Here is a 22,662-nt window from a genome sequence, read left to right on the forward strand (position 1 = left end):
GCCCCAGCCACTTTCAGTTTTCGGGTCAATGGCTATCTCGTATGTCTACAGGTAGATAACAGGACCAAACATATACAAGTATATGTCCGTCGAACTTATGTAGCCGACATAATTTTCAGCGAAAGAACAAAACAACTTTTTTATTATTATTTTTTTTATTATATTATTATTATTTTTTTAAAAATATTTTTTTTATAATTTTTTTTTCTACAACTAAGTAAAATAAATTTTCATCCCCACACTTAGAACGCAATCGTCCTCGATGAGAACAAGGAAAAGAAATAAAATAAAATAAAAATAAAACTTAACATTTCCAAGAATAAAACAGAGAACGGGTTACTCCCCTGGTATATATGCAGAATTTTCACCAGTTGTGTATCAATCAAGCGACCGTATAGCATATCATTCGCGGCCGCAGCCCTGGGAGAACCGTTCCAAAATGCCATCAGAGCTACCATGCGCATAATAATACCTGCAATAACTCAAACTCGCTCGCATGTAGCAGCGTACAAAACATAAAACAAAAACATAAGAAATAAAAATATTTTTTTGTTTTTGTATTTTTTATATTTTTTTGGATTTAGTTGGTTTTATATATTTTTTTTTTTTATAAATGAAAAGACAAACAGAATACCATCAAAATAAGTTGCTCGAATGGAGATTGAGTACGAGCGGCTTCAATTGGGAGGATCCTTAGTGACAAAAATAAAAATAGAAAAATCAAAAACTCGGGCCGCCTCCCGAGAGCGTTTGGTTTAACGGGTCCTGAGCCTGACCCCTCTCTCACTTCTAACCCAAAGATGTTGTAAGGCGCAAAACCTCGCCTTCCTCCATGCTCGCCTTCTCACTAATGTAGTGTTTCAGACGGTGACCATTAACTTTGAAGCTCCCATTCTTGTCTTCAAATTCGATCGTTCCATATGGGATGACTTCCTTAACTGTGTATGGTCCATACCATTGGGACTTAAGCTTTTCCGGAAATAATTTGAGTCGGGAATTAAACAAGAGTACGGTGTCCCCACACTTGAACTGTTTATCACTTCTCAACTTCCTATCAAGCAGCTCTTTGGTCTTCAGCTAATTGTACAAATGTGCATAGGCATGATCGCGGAGTTCCTCTAACTCATGTATCTGATGGAAACGGTTATCTCCAGCAGTCGAAAGATCAAGGTTATGTAACATCCTAAAATTTATAATGTTAAATAAAGAAAGTTACGTTTAGTGATTTCGCGTTATTAATTAATTAATGTCGAGTAAAGAACGGATCATGGACTTAGATTAATTAAGATGGGTTAAATGAGAATGGGCCTTAGGTCCATGGGCTTTAAGGGATATAAATATCCCCTAAACCAACCTAAAACCCTAAACCCTCATTTTGTTTCCATCATAATCTCTACACACTCAAAAACACACACATACACTACACCATATTCGGCCGAGAGAGAGAGAGACATCCGAGACCAAGAATCAAGCCGACCATTATTAGATCTTCAATATACGAGATAACCAAGCAAACCGCGACCACACCAAACGTATAAAAGGTATGTTCTTGACCTTTAAAGTTTACGTAGTATTGAACGTTTTTACCTTAAAGGTCCAAGCTTTATAGTATATACGGGATATATATACGAACGAAAACGGTTAGGGAACGTAGGGGGTGATGTCGAACCATAACAAGGGTATTAAAATCGCCAAAATGCTTGATAAAAACCAAACCCGTAGCTGACCTGAACAACTTCACCTGCAAAAGCTTAACTTCGCCTTCAAAGCATAACTTCGCCTTCAAAGCTTAACTTCGCCTACGGCCAAGTTCGCCTAACTGGTAACTTCGCCTAAGGCCAAGTTCGCCTAATTGATAACTTCGCCTAAGGCCAAGTTCGCCTAATTGATAACTTCGCCTACGGCCAAGTTCGCCTAACTGATAACTTCGCCTAAGGCCAAGTTCGCCTAACTGATAACTTCGCCTAAAGCTAAGTTCGCTTAAGGTTTAACTTCACCTAAAGTTAAGTTCGCTTAGAAAATAAATTAAAAACCTAATGGAAAATGTGTTAAGACAGCTCGACCCCAGCCAGGGGCTCTGCCCCTTGGTCCCTGCTAGGGGCTGCCGCCCCTAGACCCCGCTGCCAGGGGCGCTGCCCCCGGACCACCGTTCGTTGTGGGTAGTAGTTAAGACTAGAAAGATGATATGAGTAGTGATAGTTAATTGATACGTATACTTGTTATACAGTCAGCCGTGCACAACTGAAGAAAGGGATTACGATTAACGGTGAACGTAACCGTATTCAGGTGAGTTTCTAGCCCCAATTATGTGTTATGTTTTCGGGGCTGTGTGCATACTTGATATGTTTGTTAATACGCTTATCCTAAGAGATAAGTGTATGCCTTATGTGAATGATGTGATATGTATGAATGATGGCTTGACGGTACGTTAACGATCTTCGGATATTGCACGTACTGTCAGGTTGTAACGCTAAGTATAAGGTAAGTATGATATGTATGCTTATGTCTATGAATGTGATAAAGTTAATAAAATAAGGAAAGGATGGTTGTATGGTTACGAAGAGGGTACCGGGCCCAAATAATACTCGAGGTATGATGTATGGTTGTATGGTAACGAAGAGGGAATCGAACCCTACTAATATTCGAGAACTAGGGAACCGAACCCTACTAATATTCGAGGAAAGAGGGTACCGAGCCCTAATAATACTCGAGGAAAGAGGGTACCAAGCCCTAATAATACTCGAGGAAGGAGGGTACCGAGCCCTAAAAATTACTCGAGGAAGGAGGGTACCGAGCCCTAATAATACTAGAGGAATGTAGGGCGTAATGCTCTTTATAACGTAAGATATGAAAGTAAGTTAATACAAAAGAAAGTATGAAAGTATGAATGAAAGAATATAAGTTTATGTGTATTGTATAGTGTATGATTAACTAGAACTCACTCAGCGTAGCTGACTTTTAGTATGCACGCAGGTGAGTAGGATGAGGCAGCTCGCTTGAGGAGACACGTGGCACTGAATAAGAGGCTGGCATCAGAAGACTCAAGACGTTTAAGTTTAATGTTTCGTTTATTTTGAAAAACAAAATGATGTTTTAAGACAAGACGTGTTTTTTTATGAAATATTTTATGAAAGCTTTTATATTCCGCGAATGTTTTAATTAACTCTGATATTTTGAACTGCGTTTATGAGTAAATCCAACACGAAAGTATGCTACCGGTAACGGGGCCTTACAGGTTAACTGTTTGAAGCGCCCAAGAAGCGTGGTGCTCCAACTCAACAAGCAGATGACAGGCTTTCCCATAAATCATCCGAAACGGTGTGGAACCGGTCGAAGTTTTGTATGTTGTACGGAAAGCGCACAAAGCATCATCTGATTTGTCGGACCAATCCTTTCGGTTTAGCCCAACTGTCTTCTCAAGAATGCGTTTAATGCCCCGGTTACTCACTTCCACTTGTCCACTGGTCTGTGGGTGGTAGGCAGTCGCAAGCCGATGGGTGACCCCATAGCGTTGCAACGCCTTCTCCATCTGCGCGTTGCAGAAGTGAGTGCCTCGATCGTTGATCAAGGCTTTCGGTACACCAAACTTAGAGAAAAGAGTTTTTAGAAATTTCATTACAACTCGGGCGTCGTTAGTGGGCAAGGCTCTGGCCTCGACCCACTTGGAGACGTAATCAACCGCCACGAGTATGTACTTGTTCCCTCTAGACGACGGGAACGGGCCCATAAAATCAATACCCCAAATGTCAAAAATCTCGCAAACCTGAATTGCATTTTGGGGCATCTCATTTCGGTATGAGATGTTACCAACACGCTGGCATTGGTCACAGCTTTTAACGAACGCATGAGCATCTTTGAAAATCGAAGGCCAATAGAATCCTGAATCGAAGACCTTCTTAGCAGTAAGAACAGCACCATGGTGACCTCCTGTCGGTCCCTCATGACAGTGGATCAAAATCCGCCTCCCCTCTTCAACATCCACACATCTCCTCACCAGCTGATCAGCACCTATACGAAAAAGAAATGGGTCGTCCCATATGTAGAACTTTACGTCACCAAAGAATTTCTTCTTTTGCTGGTGAGACATCCTCTTAGGGAGGGAACCATTGACGAGGAAATTCGCGATATCGGCAAACCATGGGTAGCCATCATCCTGGGTTCTGACAAACATAAGATTCTCTATCGAGAAATGGTCATTGATGATGACCCCAGCATCTCCAATCTCGGCTCTCTCAAGATGTGACAAGTGATCGGCCGCTACATTCTCGGCCCCCTTTTTATCACGAATTACGATATCAAACTCCTGAAGCAGCAGGATCCATCGGATGAGACGTGGTTTAGCATCCTTCTTGCTGAAAAGATAACGAATGGCAGCATGATCCGTGTAGACGACTATTTTCGACAGAACAAGATAGGACCTAAACTTATCGAATGCAAACACTACAACTAACAACTCTTTCTCTGTGGTGGTGTAATTCTCATGCGCCTCGTTTAGGGTCCGGCTCGCATAGCAGATCGGGTGGAAGTGCTTCTCCTTCCGCTGTCCAAGCACTGCTACAACAGCATAGTCGCTCGCGTCGCACATCAATTCGAATGGCACAGACCAGTCGGGAGCAATCATGATCGGGCCGTTAACGAGTTTGTCTTTTAGAAGATCAAACGCCTCGATACACTGTTCAGGGAAGACAAATGGAGTGTCTTTCTCTAGTATCTTGGTCATTGGTCTCGCGATTTTCGAAATATTTTTAATGAACCGGCGATAGAAACCAGCATGACCTAAGAAGCTACGGACGGATCTCACAAAAGTGGGCCGGGGAAGATTTGAAATGTTTCAATTTTAGCTCGATCGACCTCGATCCCCACACTCGAGATCCTATGTCCCAGAACAATGCCCTCGCGTACCATGAAGTGACACTTCTCCTAGTTGAGGACTAGGTTGGTATCGACGCAACGAGCCATCATCCTATCAAGTTTAGAAAGAAAATGATCGAAAGAATTCCCGAAGACAAAAAAATCGTCCATGAAAACCTCCATGGGATCCTCGATCATGTCGTGAAATATCGCCAACCATACATCGCTGGAAAGTAGCTGGAGCGTTACAGAGTCCAAAAGGCATACATTTATAGGCAAACGTGCCGTAGGGGCAGGTGAATGTGGTTTTCTCCTGATCGTCGGGAAAGATCGGGATTTGGAAATACCCGGAGAAACCATCCAGAAAACAATAGTACTGCTTACCCGCCAAACGCTCTAGCATCTGATCAATGAAAGGTAGAGGAAAATGATCTTTCCTAGTGGCATCGTTCAGTCTGCGGTAGTCGATGCAGACTCTCCAACTGGTCACGGTCCTAGTGGGAATAAGCTCGTTCCGTTCATTGGTGACGACAGTCATGCCACCCTTCTTGGGAACCACTTGGACCGGACTCACCCAGGCGCTATCAGAGATGGGAAAAATGATTCCCGCATCAAGGAATTTGATGATTTCTTTCTTAACGACCTCTAGCATTTTTGAATTAAGCCTCCGTTGAGGCTGAACGACGGATTTGAAATTATCCTCCATGAGGATTTTATGAGTGCAGAACGAGGGATTAATCCCTTTGACGTCGATAATCTTCCATGCTATCGCCTCCTTATGCGCTTTCAGCACCTTCAACAACTTCAACTTCTCGACCTTCGTTAATAAAGACGCGATGATGATGGGTAACTTCCTCTCCTCGTCCAGAAATGCATACTCCAAATGATCGGGTAGATCCTTAAGTTCTAAGGAAGGAGGAGGGCTCTCAGCGGAAGGTCGGTCTCTCGGATCGTCGCTCACGATCTCAACAGATGACTCAGAATCTAGGGGTGGTGACACGGTGTTATCCATCAATGGTTGAGTGGTCATGGAAACCATCTCAACCTCTAAAACCTCCCTATCGAGAATCTGTGGGTCCAAGGTAGGTCCTCCACAGATTTCAGTGAAAAACTCCCGCACATGAGATACGATGGTGTCAACGAAATACAGGGAGCCGTCCGCCGATTTGGGGTGTTTGAGTGACTGTCTTACGTCAAAGGTAATGTTATCATCCCCAACTTTCAGAATTAATTTGCCCTCACGGACGTCGATCAACGCCTTTGCGGTAGCAAGGAATGGTCGGCCTAAAATGAGCGGGACACTATCATCCTCATTCATATCTAGAATGACAAAGTTAACCGGGAAGATGAACTTGTCGATACGAACAAGCATGTTCTCGACCACCCCTCGCGGGTATTTCACGGAACGATCAGCAAGTTGGATACTCATTCGGGTTGGCCTCGGTTCGCCAAGACCCAACTTACTGAACACAGAATACGGCATGAGATTGATGCTGGCCCCAAGGTCGACCAAAGCATGTCGAACCGTATCGTCACCTAAGATGCAAGGAATTGTGAAACTCCTAGGATCGGCTATCTTTTTAGGAAACTTTCTCTGCAACACTGCAGAGCACCCAGCACTTAACGGAATAGAAGAGAACTCAACTAGCTTCTCCTTATTGGAAAGAATGTCCTTGAGAAATTTGGCATATTTTGGCATCTGAGTGAGCGCCTCAAGGAAAGGAATGTTCAGGTGAAGCTGTTTGAGAAGTTCAAGGAACTTGGAGTTTTTCTCCTTGTCTCTGTCCGATCGGAGTCTCCCAGGATAAGGCAGTTTGGGTTTGTAGACTCTGAGAGGTGAGTTAGCTGATGATGAAGGTTTATCGGTCGGCTTCGTACTCACTGGAATAGTCTGCCGTTGTGCCTCGGCCGGAGGAGGCTCCATCTGGATCTCCTCGTCCACTTGCTCTTCTTCATCAACCGCATGTGTGACAACTCTCGAAGGTCCAGCCTCTTTTTCTCTTCTAGCACCGCTCCTAGTAGTCACTGCTTTGGCGAACCCTCTCGGATTTTTCTCGGTATTACTCGGTAGTGAACCTGGTGCTCTTTCGGATAACTGGCTGGCAATCTCTACGACGTGACGCTCAAGATTAGCTAGAGACGTGGCTTGGTTCTTCAGCATAGCATCGTGTTCCGCAAATTTTGCCTCATTTGTCACTCGGTTCCTCTCATCTCGCTTCAGCAGCTCAGCCATCATCTCCTCCAGTGAGGCTTTCTTCTCCTCTCTCCCCACTTGTTCCGAACTCTCCTGACCTGAACTCCCCTGCCCGAATAGATTATCTCGACGCTGGTTTTGGTTTTGGGCTTGGTAGCCACTGGCTTGTCCCCCTCGATAGTTATTCTCATTTCTCCAGCCAGTATTCCCGCCGAAGGCGGGGTTTTGATATCTCAAGGGGTTGTTGACGAAGTTAACTTCCTCCTGATTGCCACCCGGCTTAACAGGACAGTCAATGGTGTCGTGATCCCCTCGGCAAACCTCACACTTCGCGACGCTCTTAACAGTAAGATCTCTAACGAGTTTGTTCAAAGCATCAATCAGAGCCTGCATGCTAGTGTTCGAATCGACCTGAAGTACTCCTCTCGATGACGTGGAAGAATTTCTGCCCCCGTGGCCCTCGTAGCTCGCTGCTAGATCATCAAAAAGGACGACACACTCATCGGGATCTTTATTCTTAAGGAGGTTCCCGTTAGCAGTTTGGTTCAACATCTCTCTCACATGCTGTGTGGCTCCATTGTAGAATTTCTCGATGAGCATCTACTTGTCTAAACCATGGTGAGGAAAACTAAGAAGGAGGTCCTTGAATCTTTCCCAAACTTCCGCGAAAAACTCGTCGGACATCATGCGGAAGGAACAAATCTCCTCACGGAGTCGAGCGGATTTAGATGGCAGAAAGAATTTGGTCATGAATTTCTCTTGAAGGCCCGCCTAAGTGGTGATGGATCCAGCAGGTAGTGACTTCAGCCATTTGTATGCTTTGCCAGAAAGTGAGAAGGGAAAAAGACGGAGATAGATGGCTTCATCGTTCATGTTGCCGATATTGAAAGTTTCGCAGATTTAAACAAACATGTCGATGTGGTTTGAAGGGTCTTCGCTCTCTAGCCCTTCGAATTGGAGTGCAGTTTTGATGAGTTGCATGACGTGGGCAGGAATGGACCAGTTGCCAGCGGCGGCAGCCTTCGGTAAAGTGATGCTTGAATGAGGATTCGTTGTCGGCCTACCATAGTCAGCTACTACTCTCCTAGGCGGTTGGTCACCCATGTTCCTATCCTTAGAAGACGCGGAAGAAGAAGAAGAAGAAGAAGAAGAAGAATCAGAACCTGTTGGTGAAACAGAACGCTCTCTCTCGGGCCGGACTTTCTCGGTATCGTCAGACGTTTCAAGCTTCGGCGGTCCTTGTGAGAGGGTATGAGGCATACGACTAAAAAGATAAACTAAAATTAACTAGGCTAAAATTAAACTAAAAACAAATAAAAGCAAATAAACAAGTAAAAAAGAAAACAGGTAAGTCCCAAAACTCGGGTCGTTCTCTAATCGCCTCAAACCGTGTCCCCGGCAACGGCGCCAAAAACTTGATGTGCGAAAATATATATATAAATAAAACACGAATCGCAACTAAGCTTTAAAAACAAAACAATATATCCTAGTTCACACAAACGGCAAGTGTACCGGTCGCGTATAGCAAAGATGAGGAAAGTCCGGATATCGAACTCGAAGACACGTGAGAACGGCTCAGATTATAAACCCCAATACAAGTCCTACCTTAAAATATTTAACTGATTTTATTATTATTATTATTATTATTACTATTATTATTATTTTTTTAATTTTAATTACTTTAACTAACTTACTTAACTTAACGGAACTAACAAGAAAACTTAACGACACTTAACGACACTAACGGAGCTCTCAAATATGATGAAGGTGAACCACCTAGGTAAGGTATCTTGACGACTATCAACGACGTTCAGGTGACAACGAACACATAAAACCGGGTTCTGAAGATAATCTAACTAAACAATGATAAGGGAAAATAGGTCCCCACGGTCAGTTTTACTAAAGACCCCTAAAAACGTCTAGAAAGAAGGATAAAGCACGGTTGATTTTCTAAGTACCCAATTGATTTATTACTTGGTCCATATCGAAATCACAAATTCCTCTAAAGCTCGTAATCCTAACAAACCTAAGGAAAATGGGGTAATTCAATATTAAAGATTAAATAACTTGGCTTACAAAATAACCTAAACGGCTAGGAAACCGCACGTGGTCTAGCAACGGCTAACTAAATCGACTAGACAAAAAGATAAACCAACTCCTAATGTCTTGGTCCGACTAAAAGGAGATGAACCATTGATATGAACAACTTTAACCAAACAAACCCTATGGTGACGTCTACCACAAACAACCAAAAACACCAAGTATTTAGTCTAACATGCAATCCTAAACAAAACACGAAACTAATTCATGTAAAGATAAAATCACTCGGGGTTTTATTAATATAACATTGAACAACTCAATAGCAATCATAGAATAAAATCATAATAATATGAACTTGACACTAGAAAATCAATTATATGTTCGTTACTCAACCCAAAACAATCGTTAACACATCATCAATTAACCAAACCTAGGTAGTTCTAATAATTTAGCTACTCATAATAATAATAATAAACAATTCAGATTTGGTAGCAAAACTCATTATAACAAACTATGAAAATAAGTGAAACAAAGTCTTAAATAAAAGTTAAACAATTAACAAACCCAGGAGTGCTCGTCAAATATTTGATGCTTTCTTGGACAAGTGCTCCTCCAAATTAATATATGAACTCAAAAGAGACAAAATCCACCACAACTGAATTATTGCTCCTGATATAAAACAAATAATATTCTCTTCTTTCAATTGTTGTCCTCACTGTCAAGAAAATAATATATATAATTTTCTCTTCTCTGCGCTGCTATGCTCTCTATCTTTTTCTCAACAAAGAATATAGTATGTATATATATATATTGTGAGAACTCTTCCTATGTTGCGGCTGCTGTCCACTTTTAATATTAAAACCCTCCGTTAATATTCACTTTTGTTTCTTGTCTCAAAAGACTCCCCACCAACCTTCAATTCAAGCCCTCGTAATTATTTTTGTTTCATGGGCTTCCAAGCTTTATATAGATGTCCATTAGTCCAGCCCATAATTATTCTCTCAAACTAGTTCTGCACATGACTTGAACTAATCAAATAACTCACATAATGTAATTAACATATTATAACTCACGTACACACATAATTAAACATAATCAATAAATAAATTATAAACTAATTTGACTTAATGTCAACGTAAAATCTATTTAAACTCATTCATTTTTTTCTTTTATAATTCATTTATTATATTTGTATTAGCACTTCTTTATCTAGTGTTCGACATAACCACTCAACTTAACTTGTTGTCATTTAAGACTTTTAAACTTTCACATATGAACCAAATAATAATAATATTTAATAAAAACATGGCACAAAAGCAATTAAAAGTGTAGGAAATATTATTGAATTCATATATAATTTAGAGCACATCACGTTTACAAATTACATGTTCATATTTCGTTGGTTAAATGCTACGTTTACTTACCACGTTATTCTCAACCCTATTATTTCAATTACATGTTACGATGTTCATAATTCAAATGTTTACATTCTTTAATTTCATTACCTCTTTTATTTTGTTTTCAACATCGTTTGCTTGGTTTAGACTACGATGATTTCATTTATTTGACTTAGTGTTTTTGCGTTATCCTTGGCCTGAATGGTATAACAATGTGTTTTGTAATGTTTTTACCCTTTTAATTCATTAGTTTTTTTTATTTTTAACGTTATATATGAGAAATTTTATTTATATATCTAAGGTCAATGTCTTATAACCACAAAATATGGGCACATTATATGGACCGTCCGACGATAGAGGTAATTATGGGTCAAGACGTAATTATCAAAGTCCTCGCATGGAAAACATAATAACTCTAGTTGTGTGAAATAACTCGGAACTTGAAATGATTTTGGGGAACGGGACAAACACAATATGATAAGAGCATGGTGGATACGCCGCTGGTACATCATATATATAAGTGTCATTGTCATATTTTCTATTTGTGGCGTTCTCTTGGGTCATTAAAAGATCGGCGTTATTCTATTTTTTATTATGTATGTATAAAATTGTTTAAACCTCTAACAACTTCGTATATTAGTTGCTTTCTTTTAAAATTTTATTTTTAGTTTAATTTCGGGACGAAATTTCCAAAAGTTCTAAGTCCTGTAACATTCGTTACTTTTCAAACCTGAAAATCCGACCCGTTTTAAATTTTCGGTTTTTATTTATAAATATATGTATAAAACATATTATAATATCCAACTCCATAATAAAATATACATTCAACATTTCTAATCCCCGATGTGATACCCGGCATTTTCAGTTAAATCCTGTTGACTGTGTCAGTAAACCCAGTTAGTTCCGTTAACTAAGTTAATGAACTCCCATGAATATAGTGTCATGTATGCATACATTGAGTCAGTGGTGTCGTTGGTGACCTAAGTGAGAGTAGCTAGTTATTGATAACTAGAATAATAAACTTGTCACACATGCTATTATATATGATATGTTATAATAAATTTGTCACACATGATATGTTACATGTATTATATGCGGTGGGTGAAATTGTGTTACATGCTACACGATTAGTTGTTGTATACTTATATGTTGTAGGAGAAGTGAATAATTAAAATAGAATGACCTATGACATATTACATGACAAGTAAAAAAAAGACTAGTACACAACATGTAGTTACTAGAAAATGTTTATAATAGAATGTAACATGTCACATGTAATAAAAATTGACATAACCTAAAGTTTAATAAAATTAATTATGTCTTAATGATTGTGTTAATGATGAGTAAATAACAATTAAGGTTATAACTTTGCTTTTTCTTCCTTTTGGCCGTCCATATCACATCACACACACACACATTTTATTTTTCTAAAACACTCTCAAAATATCATAAAAAAGTTGGGTGATTCTTGAAACAAATAGTGATATAGCATTGATCAAGCAAGTAAGTAAGCATGGTTAATATATATTTTGTTTATTTTTCTTCGATTTAGGATTGTGGGATTGAGTATCCAAACACATGTAATCATAAGAAATAAAAACATGATCAAGTTGATAGTTTAAAAAAATTGTGTGTCTTGTCATGAAAGAAAATATGGAAACCTTTTGTACATAAATATTATTTTATAAATCAGTAAAACAATGAAATACATGAGACTTGGTTATAAAAAAATGATTCCTTGATGATTAAAGATCATAAGGATATAAGAATCATGATTTTTGTGACTTTTGGTTTGAATCTTCTTGTTGACAGATTCTGTGTTTTAGATTGTAGATTGTGTAAATTGATGATACGTTGGTGTTTGTGATTGATTTATGATACTATGATTAAGTACTTTGAATCTAGTTTTCAAAATGTCAAGAATCATAATTTTTGGACTTTGTTTGACTAGTTTTTACTAATTTACAAAATCGGGTTGCAATCCTGATTGAAAGAGAAATTTTCTGAGCTGTGTTGTAAATTGTATAACTTGATATTGAAAATAGATATGGGTGTTATTCCACTTTTGGAATGTTATAAATTGAATCCAATCCAATTGGTCTTGCATCAATTGGACATATATGAAATTTTTAGCAAATATTTACATTATGTTGTACTGATAAGGTAGCTGAAAATAGGTTGATGTAGTGTATGAATTTTCATGATGTTTGTGAGTGTTGAAATATTACAAGAAAATTTTATGTTGTTCCTAATACTTGAAAGTATATGTGGGAATTATTTGGTAAATTATTTGCATGTTTTGAGTGGTTAGAAAAATAGGTTTTGGTGACTTAAAACCTGCCCAAATTTATCCAGTATGTTGTTTGGTAAAATTAGTTGTAGTTTGTATAAAGATTGTTGTGTTATATTGGAATTTGACTTTATTGGTCAACTTGAAATTATTTGACTAAATTCTTGGTCATACTTATGAGAAATGAAATTGGTAAAAGTGTGACTTAGTCATAGGGTTGCATGAAAAATGATTAACTGCAAATTACATGATCGATTGTTAGGTTGCGACTATGAATATCTTATGATTATTTTAAGTCTAGATAATTGGTCAAAAGCCACCAACGGGTCATCGGTCAACATTTAGAGTTAAAGGTCAATATTTTGGTCAACGTTCAATATTTTTAGTCAACGGTCAACAACATGGACCTTTTGGTCAAAAGTCAATGAAAGTCAAACTTTGGTCAAACTTTTAATAATCCGTTGGATTGTTTGGATACTAGGAATCGCTTAGAAAATACTTATAGTGCTTGTATGAATATCTACATTTTATAGGTCGTCAGTTAATATTAATTTTTATGCTTTTAATTCTAGTTCGTGACGCTCAATTGCTTCGATTTCATTTACGTACTTTCGGTTTTATTTCAAGTTTGTCTTCAACATCAAGGTGAGTTTCTCACACCCTCTTTTTACCCTTTTTAACTATTTTGGGGGTAGCATATATATCCTATCAAAAATTCAATTTCGTTTATTCATTATTTAAAAACTATAATTCGCTACATGGACTTGTGTGTTTACTTGTTACTTGCCTCAAAGTACTTGGTCATGTATTACTTCAAGATAGTATGATCATACGCCCCCCCCCCCCCTTTGCGCTCAATACATTTGTTGTTATGAGTGGAAAAGGGCCTCATTATCCGAGTACGTTGGTGCACAATCCCAACTGGAAAGGACTTTACTTGCGCTTATCTGAGTACGCTGGTGCACAATCCCAGCTGGAAAGGACATTACTTGCTCATTTACACTTGTTCATGGAATTGTGTGATTTTTATGTACGTATATCAAAACTTGTGTGAACTCACCAACTATTCATTTAGTTGACTTTATTTTATATATATGTTACAGGTACAATTATTAGAGGATGAAACTGAGAAGACACTAGAACTTAGGTTATATTAATTAACGGACAAGTTGTTAATTGTTCTTGTATTCTCCTTGTATTTCTTGTTACAAACTTGTTTACTTGATGTTTAAATTAATTAATGATAATATTATCACTTAATAGTGTCACATGTGTTTTGGGCAATCTGTACGTCACACTCGGGCGTAATCCGCTTTAGCCGGGGTGTTACATCCCACATCATCCTTTGTATTTTGTTCGTCTAATCTGGTGAGTAATCACTCCCCTTTTTTACTTATTTTAAATCCTTTTGAGGACATATGCGTAATTACAGTATTTATACATTATCTAGCATTCAAAACCGCACCTATTTAATCCTTATGTGTATATCAGTTTATGCCTTATTTGTTATGTGTTTATATGCTTTATGTGAATCGCATAAGTAGAGGTCCAACATATTCTCAGTCTAGTATGATCATACGACAGTCATAGTGGCTGGCGTCCGACGCATTGACAATGGTTTCACCGACATCTCATTTTTGGTAACCAATGCCCATTCGCATGGCAACGTTTAGCCCTTTTTTTATGGTTTGGTTGATTGTTTATATGCTATGGTTTAGCTGTTTATTCTAAAAGGAACAGTTTGCATCTTTCTTTACTTATTTTATATTATAACTGTTGTGTCTTAAACTGGTGTTTTACTCACTCAACATGTGTTGTTGAAAAAAAATATATTTTATACGCATTTGCAGGTTATCAGCTTAGCTGTTTAGCAAGATGAAGATCACGTAGATATGCCCTTTTTATGATACAAACTTAATTTATCATTGTTGTAATTTCTTTATACTTGATGTACTTATCTGTAATTGTTTTATTAAATAAATTAAATAGATATTGTCACTCTTAATATTTTATGATAGTACCTGGAGAGCTGTGGACAATTAGTTCACGCCCCTGCATTTCCGCCGTAAGTTGGTGTGTGACAAAATATAAAGCCGAGTGTGTGTGAACAATGCGAGCACGTGATGTTTTGCATAAAATGAAGCTCATAAAAGCAAATCATAGTTTTAAGTATCACTACATATACTAACATATTTTCCTCTTTTGGATTATCGGGACTTTCTAAAATTTATTGCGATGTTTGCTTTAGTTAGTGTGTTGTTTGAAAAAAATTGTTTAAAGCTTGCTTGAGGATAAGTAAGGTTCAAGTGTGGGGAGATTTGATGTATAAGAATTTATACATATTTTCAACACTAAAATATCCCAAAATAAGCGTAACTTCGGCAACTATATTAGAATAAATAACAACTAATGTTTATATTTTCTATATATAGATAACTATAGTCCTAAGAAATAAAACAAACTGAAATACGAAGAAAAACGAAGATAAATGATGAAAACTGACTCAACACACCCCATGGTGAATCAAGACATGGTCATGCCTAGAGCATACGGAGTAAAGACAAAAATTAGAAAATCAAGACATGACCATGTTAACCAAAACACACCTCATGTCATCTCTTAAGAAAAGAAAAAAATAGAAGGTTCTAAAGCAAAACATGACCATGCCTTTCCAAAACACAACCAAGTCTTCAGTGTAAGAGAAAATGACAAAATTGGAGGAGTTTTGGACTATTGTGGACTCACCACGGTCGTGCCTCATTTGCTTTACGATCTGGCAACGCGCATTTAAGAAAATAAGACAAAAGAAGTCAACACGGTCGTGCCCAGGCAAAACATGGTTGTGCCCAAATCAACATGGTCATGCCTAACTCAACATGGTCGTGTTAAGCAAGGCATAGCTATATTGAGACAAAAAAATCTGTTGTACTTTCTGACACCACTACCAGACAAAGAAGTCAGCAAAGTCGTGTTTTGGCACCCAGATCAGCCTATAAATTGAATAATCATCTTCCTCTTTTAATACATCTTGGAAAGGCATTAAATACACATTCCACTTCATTTACTCCTCTCCAACCACCTCTTTTCACCAACATTAATAAGTGAATTAATCCCTACCATCCAAGCATTGAAGATTAAGGAGATTAAGCTTTTGATAGAAGTCATTAGCATCAAATATTAGTAATCCAAAATGGTTAGATTGTTTCAAATTTGATTGTGTTTGTATCTATTAATTTGATAATTATCATTATGTTTATTGGTTACACTTTCATAGTATCATCCTGGTTTATGTTGAATCTTAACTAAAGTTTAATAATGATTGTAAAACATGTGATTGGTTTTTAATAATTAAGGGTTATGTTGCAATTATCACTTGATTAGGAATGTTAAAATACTCTTAAAAGATGCCCGAAGTGCTAAGCATGACAATAGGCCGATAAATTGATAGTCTTGTGAAGCCTTGGCGAACCTAAAAAAAGACACCAAGTACCGAGCTTGACGGTAAGCTGGGGAACTGCCACTCTTGTGAGTACTTGATTAATAAATTAAGAATCCTTAAAATAAACCCCCAATTAACGAGCTTGATGATAAGACGGGGAACTGCCACTCTTGTGAGGTTTTGGGGAATAACTTGTGAAACCTTAAAAGAGCCACCAAGATTCCGAACATGATGATAAGCCAAGAAATAGACATTCATCTAAGGGCTTGGTTGGGGAGAAATATGAATCCTAATATTGACATGGATCAAGTGGAATATTAGTAGTAATTAACCATTTTAAAATGGAAATTATCAATGATGTTGTAAAAATGGATTGTTGATATTCATCCACCAAAATTTAAGATCCGTTGATTTATTTTAGCAACTAAATATCAAACTTTAAGTCCGTCTACTTCGGGATTTAAAAGCTACAATGGCAAAAGGTCACCGCCAGTTTGCCCAAACCAGCTGTAACCCTTAAGCACCTCAAAGTTATCTCCAGTTTCAGGGTGAACTCTTCGTCCAAAGGCCCACTGGTGGTAAAAATCGGACGCCCTCGGATCGAATTGGAAGTCACAAAAATCTCAGTCTTTTTTCTTTTAACTTTTTGTTGCTTATAATTTATAGGTTATAAGTTATTTAATGTTTATAAAAGTTAGATTTTATGAATGTATGATATATAAGTTATAAATTTTATAGTAAATTATATAAAACTTCGATTTGATTTAAAAAAAAAAAAAAATTGTAACTTATGTCTTAAATAAATAGGTAGACAAGATAAAATGATATTATCCGCCTAAAACCCAACTCCTTGACCACCCCTAATATTGATTGCATCACCAACTTCCAAGAAAAAAAAAGTTGAAATGGGTGACTCAGTTACTACATTCTTAATAATTTAATTTATTGCCAACGATATCAAATCTTGATTCTCTGAATACGACCAAAATGGCGGTTTTCTGATTGGACATATAAATTCTTCCGTCAATAAATAATAAATTCGAGGGGTGTTTGAACCACCAATTTCAATTGGGTTTTTGATTTCAGACATTTATATTAAGAATTTCGAGTTTCTGGTCGGAATTCGTGAGATTGAAGCGTACCCATGTTAATGCCCACCAAGAAATTCCAGCGGCTTAAAACAATTGAATTCAAGACTTCTCGCTGAACAAATTACGTTGCTTTTTATTAATATTAAATCTCCATGATTTAGTTGATGTAGAATTGTAGATGGTATTGAATAGATGAATTTGACCTTATAGCGCATGGGTTAAACAAGTTAAAACGGATCATAAATGGGTTGAGTTGGTTGACCTTTATAAGCAACGCGTGCCTGAGAATCGTTAAAAAAAGTTTCGCTTTGACCGTTTATTATTTATTTATTTATTCTTTTAACCAATTCAATTTTAAAATTAAGTTTATTGGGTTTGATTTGGGTTGGAGTTTTTTTTTATAACAATATGAATTGCGTTTAAACATTAATTTGTAAACCTAACCGGAGTTTGAAGTGTGAAATCTCTAAAGTTAAAAACCAAAATTAAAATAGAACGTCGTTTAACATCAAGAATCTTTAAAATTGATCAAAAATTGATGATTTAATCAATCGAATTGATTTGTAGAAGGATTTAGATTCATCAATCGATTATGAATTTGTAGAATAATACACTCAATTGAGCTCTGATAAGGGTTCAAAATATTATGTTTAATTGTTCCATACAAAACTGAAAACACTGTGTACATTTAAACGTTCTGACCAAAACGAACATATTTAAACGTTCAGGAAAAAATTGTACGACACTTAGAACAAATGACCAAAAAGAATTACATAGTTAAAACTTTTAGAACAAAAATCTGTGAAGTTCATAACAAAACTTAAAACGTCCCGAACAAAAATATAAGAAATTCAGAACAAAAAACCAAGAATTTCAGTACAAAACTTAAAGTTCTGAAAAAAATTAGAACACTCAGATGAAAAACTTTAAATACTCTAAACAAACCTTTAAACGTTCAGAAGCTCAGATTTGAAATTAAAGTATTTGTAACATGAAATTGAACGCTGAAATCACTTCATATAATCTCGTAATCATAAAAAAAAATCAATCTGCCATCGATTTGATCATCAATTTCATTATCTGAACAAATCTGGAACGTGTTTAGACTTCTATCCGTTGAAATTAATTTTCAAATTTTCAATTCAATTGAAGTGGAGTCTGTAATGGAGTCATTGACGATGGTTGAATGCTCGTAATGGTTAATTAGGATGAAAACAAATCAAAAGAATTTACTATATTGTCATCGCGTGTTTTTTGAAATCAAGGGTGTAAGAGGGTCGTGTACGTAATGTACAATTTGAGATTATTGTATTGGATCTTTAACATATGTATATATAAACTGTACTGAAAAAAGAATCCGGCCTACCGGAGTGATCGGGCCAAGGACAGTTGCCCTCCCTGCCCTCTCTAAGCTGGCAGTGTTTATAAGGGTCGAAAAAGTCAACCCAAATACGCTATGTTTAATGAACATGCTAGACGTAACAACCCAAAACCTGGCAATTTGCTCTTTAAACCAAATAAATTAAACAAATGATGATTCATGTGTGTTTTTTTGTAATCCTAATATTCATTTGGGTGCTATTGGTTATTCTATTTGTTCATTTAACAATAATGCAAACTTTGTATGATATTCAACTTAAGTTTGGTAATCTTTTCGGCTAGCGGGTTGTAAGTTAGTTGTAACCAAGTTGTCTGCAGGTTAAAACGAGTCATTAACAGGTTGACTGGTTGACCTTATTATGTGTTAAAACAATATTGATACTGGTCGTTATTCTGGTGTAGGTAAATGGCAACACCTGTTGAACCACCGAGTGGTATTAGATCAGAAGGGAAGCATTATTATTCAATATGGCAATCATTATTCGAGCTAGATACAAAATACGTTCCTATTAAACCCATCGGTCGAGGTGCATATGGAATTGTGTGTTCGTCTGTGAACCGTGAAACTAATGAAAAAGTCGCGATTAAAATGATACATAATACATTTGATAATCGTACGGACGCGCACAGAACGTTACACGAGTTAAAACTTCTCCGCCATCTTCAACACGAAAATGTTATTGCGTTAAAAGATGTAATGGTGCCGAAGCAGAGGTCAAGTTTCAAAGATGTGTATCTGGTTTATGATCTTATGGATACTGATCTGCATCATATTATTAAGTCTAATCAATCGCTTTCAAACGACCATTGTCAGTATTTTCTATTTCAGGTACACAGTTGCACTGTCTGATTCTGACTGGGGTGTAAAACGCTGATCCTAGCTAAGCGAAACTCGATATTCGGCTCATTTAAGTTAAGGGAGCCCGAGCTAGAGCTTGGATTGTTTCGTGCATTATGTCTAAAGCTCAATCTCGGCTCGAGAATAGTTTTACAAGCTTGAGTTTGCCTTGGGCTTGGCTGCCGTATTAAATGGTCCCCATCTTGGGATACAGCTTGGGCTCAAGCCCCTTTATGCTCAGCTCAACTCGAGCTGTTAACAAGCTTATGTCGAGCTCTAGATAAGCTCATTTAATATAAGTGTTACAAGCTAAATCCGAGCTTGAGCCCATCTCGTTTAATTTAAGAGAGCTCGACCTTTTATCATTTCAAGCTCTATTTATAAAGGTCGAGCTCGGTTTGCTAATAACTTTTCATAATCAAGCTTGGCTCGGACTTGGCTCTTTAGTATTTAAAAAAATAATTATTGTTTTATATTTAATTATGTAATTTTATCTATGTTTTATAATTATAGTTTTGTACGTATAATAAATTATAATATTTAATGTCAACTCATAATTTTAATGTGTGAAGCTATATATATGCTATATATATTTTAAGGGTATTTTGATTATTTGACATTAATGTTTAGCAGAAAAACTATCCGTGTTAATGAAGCTATATATGCTATTAGTGTTAATGAAGTCACAGTGTCATGATAAAAGAAAAAATTGTGGACTAAAACCCAAGAACTTGGCCAAACCACATGGATAAAATCGTAATTTACAATGCAATTTTATATTTGTTATACACGGTAAAATTTTATTATGTTTTTATAAATAACATGCTCGTTTAGCCTCGTGAGTTTAGTCAAGCTCAGGCTCAGACTCAGACTCGTTTATTGAATGAGCTCCAATATATGGTCAAGCTCGTTTTAAGCCGTTTGCAAGCCGATCTCGAGTGGCTCGTTTACACACCTACTAATCATTTTTTCTCTAATTTGATATTTTAAACTTATCAATTGCGGGTTTGAATATAATCAAGATTTCTTTGACAGTTATTGAGAGGCTTAAAGTATCTTCACTCAGCCAACATCCTACACCGCGACCTAAAGCCCGGAAACCTACTCATAAACGCGAATTGCGACCTAAAAATTTGTGATTTCGGTTTAGCGCGTACAAATAACGGAAAAGACCAATTCATGACCGAATACGTTGTCTCCCGTTGGTACCGGGCGCCTGAGCTTCTCCTCTGCTGTGAAAACTACGGAACCTCAATCGACGTATGGTCTGTCGGGTGCATATATGCCGAACTGTTAGGAAGAAAACCACTTTTCCCGGGCACCGAATGTTTAAACCAGTTAAAACTAATAATCAACATTCTTGGAAGCCAAACGGAGGAGGCCATCGAGTTTATCGATAACCAGAAGGCGCGAAAGTATATAAAGTCGTTTCCTTTTTCATCCGGGACTTCATAGACCTCTATCCGCAAGCACAACCATCCGCGATCAATTTGCTAGAAAAGATGCTTGTTTTTGACCCTGCAAAGAGGATTAGTGTTAATGAGGCACTTCATCATCCATATATGTCTGCATTGTATTGCTCGGATATGGATCCGCCGGTTGAAGTTCCAGTTGATTTAGAGATTGATGAAGAATTAGGGGAAGATGTTATTAGGGAGATGATTTGGGAAGAAATGCTTCATTATTGAAGATGTAGGTCCCAGCAGAGCCCAGTTGGACCCGCAAGACTCACCTTAAACAGGGACGTCTGCGCAGAGACCAACTGGATCCGCAGAACCAACCATGCTCAGAGACGTGACGTCCTTACGCGCAGTACGCAAGCTGGTCCCGCAGGAAATGCCTCCCAATGGTGAAGGACTCCGCCTGTCCCCGCAGCCTCGGATACAAGCCATTAGGGAAGGCCACCCGCGCAGCATGGCTACACGCACAAGGCACTTAGCTCTCGATCATTCAGTGTCACCTGAAGGAATGAGCCAAGCCGGGAGCAATCCCGCACAGAGGCGGGAGGGGGAATACTCCCGCCCAAATAAGCCAGTCCGTATACTGAAGGATCTTTTACTGTACCTGACGAGGTATGGGCGAAAGATCTGATAGCTCACTGATACAGTATGGCAAGCAGCATGCTCCTGTACTGTATCACTATTAGCCGCTGCCTACTCACCAACTACTGTCATACCACGTGCGTAGCCGGCAGTTGGTGGAAAGGGAATAGTACACAGCAGGCCTGGTCACTATCAGCCGCTACCTACCCACCAACTACCAGCAGGGCACGTGCGTAGGCTACTGTTGATGAACAGGAACACTGTAGCAGCCGGCCATACCTCCTTGGAAACCTACCTTCGGCTATAAATACCCCAAATGGTATGATCATCTTAACACATTATTACATTACATTATCATATATCATCAGAATATACCTGATATCTGCTCTAGCAATCTCTTAATATACATTTATATTTAAAGAGCAATCTAGTCTGATTCTCACGCCGGAGGGTGGTCACAAGGAGGAACCCCCCCCCCTTCTCAGTGACGAGCTCACGGTGTCTGTTTTGCAGGTTATCAGAAGAACCATCTTCCAAGGGTCTAACCCCTCGTGGGAAACAGCTATCCAACCCCCAGGTTACCAGTAATCTGCCCGGGGTCCGGTTAGTGTTTCTTCATTGGCGCCATCCGTGCATAAAGCTAGAACTACAATTTTCTCCAGTTTTTTCAAACTTCTACAAAGATGGTTAGAGAAATTCCGGTAACCACAACCCCAGCTACTAGGGGGAATACCGGCAACACAGTTTTTACGAACACTACCCCGGCTACCGAAGCCGGGGCAAGTGAAGTAAATTTTACGAACACTACCCCACTTACCAAAGCTGGGGCAAGTGCAGTAAATGATCGCCTACTGGGATCCACCGATACCCAGTTTGAGAAACGAAGACTCCCCCGCCAGACTCTCGATGAAGTTAAGGCATGGGCGGAGGCACGACAAAAGGAATTCCAGGCTGAGTTGGACGAACGCTTGCGTTCCGTGCAACAGGCCGACGAATTCGAATACTGGGAGGATGACTCGGAGGAATCCGACTCCGACGCGAACCCTCGCCATAGGGCAAAAGGGAAGCGTAAGGAAACGGAATCCCAACCCAAAAGGCAT

The 22,662-nt window shown here is 38.2% G+C and overlaps 1 pseudogene across 1 annotated transcript; it reads left to right on the forward strand.

Moving 5' to 3' along the window:
* Window positions 1-19,043: 19,043 nt before the first annotated feature.
* Window positions 19,044-21,208, forward strand: LOC143594584 (mitogen-activated protein kinase homolog 1-like; annotated as a pseudogene). The gene is made up of 2 exons (XR_013146361.1): window positions 19,044-19,511; window positions 20,556-21,208. The product of XR_013146361.1 is annotated as a mitogen-activated protein kinase homolog 1-like (transcript).
* Window positions 21,209-22,662: the final 1,454 nt, after the last annotated feature.

Source organism: Bidens hawaiensis, unplaced genomic scaffold (assembly GCF_021521415.1).
Source record: "Bidens hawaiensis isolate Kalapana, Puna unplaced genomic scaffold, B.hawaiensis_p1.1 tig00043918_1, whole genome shotgun sequence".
In the NCBI taxonomy this organism is placed as follows: domain Eukaryota; kingdom Viridiplantae; phylum Streptophyta; class Magnoliopsida; order Asterales; family Asteraceae; genus Bidens; species Bidens hawaiensis.